At 45.0% G+C, this 1201-nt stretch overlaps 1 protein-coding gene and 1 pseudogene across 1 annotated transcript in view; both read right to left on the bottom strand.

Annotated features, from left to right (window-relative positions):
- LOC101644268 (BTB/POZ domain-containing protein 1) overlaps window positions 1–1201 on the bottom strand; it is a 63099-nt gene that overhangs the window by 14262 nt on the left and 47636 nt on the right. The gene's annotated exons all lie outside the window — the stretch shown is intronic.
- Window positions 277–634, bottom strand: LOC101648783 (annotated as a pseudogene).

Genomic DNA, 1201 nt, shown 5'->3' with positions numbered 1-1201 from the left:
AAGAAAAGTTTTGCTGCTTCAGCTAAAAAGCATAGGAAAATGTGCACACCATTAAATTCATAAGAAATATGAGGTAAAAAGATAAAAGCTTTGGATAAGCTCTACGTCTATACAAAGTACTTGGTTTGCTACTCTGCAAAAAGAGAAGGAAGCTACCCCGTAATACACAGAAATAATTTAATGCGTTGCTGCAATGGCACTGTAGCTCTGCGAAAGCTTCTTGTTCCACGTCAGCATCTACATTGCCAATGCACGGAACAGGCTCGCCCTTCTTCCCTATCCATTGATGCGATAATTTTCATGGATTTCTGAGTGGATGTCACAGACGAATTTCAGGAGGGAATCCAAGACAGCCTCCCTGTTCTGCCGGAAGTAGGTCTGGAGGAGAGTCATCTTCTGTTGGGTCTCCTCCACCTCCGTGCTGCAACGGCCATGGGGTCCCAGAGCCACAGCTTCTTTGGCCTTGAACGCTTTCTCCCTTTGTAGGCGGTACTGCTCAATTTCAGCCTGAGCTGCTTCTTTGGCCTGCTTCAGCCTCTGGACCTTTCGCTTGTAGGGGGGCCTTGGCCACCTGCTCTGCAGTTCGATTCTCTGCTTGCAGCAGCTGCTGAATGCCTTGCGACTGACTGGCCATGGCGACGACGCCAGCAACTCACACGCCGAGGTGAACTGCCTAAATCGACTCACCCCCCACCCCCACCCCCCAACGGCTGTTGGTTTTTCATATATTGCTTGTATTGTCTTGAGGAATTTTCCTTCCATTCCTATCTTCTCAAGTGTCTCAAAGAAGAATTGGTGTTGGACGTTGATGAATGCTTTTTCTGCATCTATCGATATTATCATGTGGTTCGCATAGTTTTTCATGTCAATGTGGTGAATGATATTAATGGTCTTTCATAAGTTGAACCGTCCCTGCATCCACTGGTATGAATCCCACTTGGTCATGGTGAATTATTAGTTTTATATACTTTTGTATTCTATTGGCCAGTATTTTGTTAAGGATTTTTGCATCGATGTTCATTAGGGATATTGGTCTATAGTTCTCGATTCTTGTGGGATCCTTGTCCGGTTTGGGTATCAGAGTTATACTAGCTTCATAGGAGTTCGGGAGTTTGCCGTCTCTTTTTATGTTCTGGAAGAGTTTGTGTAGGATTGGTGTTAGTTCTTCCTTAAATGCTTGGTAGAATTCTCCAGTGAAGCC

The sequence above is a fragment of the Echinops telfairi genome, unplaced genomic scaffold, assembly GCF_000313985.2.
Source record: "Echinops telfairi isolate 266 unplaced genomic scaffold, ASM31398v2 ScPeMD7_7;HRSCAF=31, whole genome shotgun sequence".
NCBI classification, from domain to species: Eukaryota; Metazoa; Chordata; class Mammalia; order Afrosoricida; family Tenrecidae; genus Echinops; species Echinops telfairi.
The sequence above is the reverse complement of the archived record's forward strand: the minus strand, read 5'-3'. Positions and strand labels throughout refer to the sequence as shown.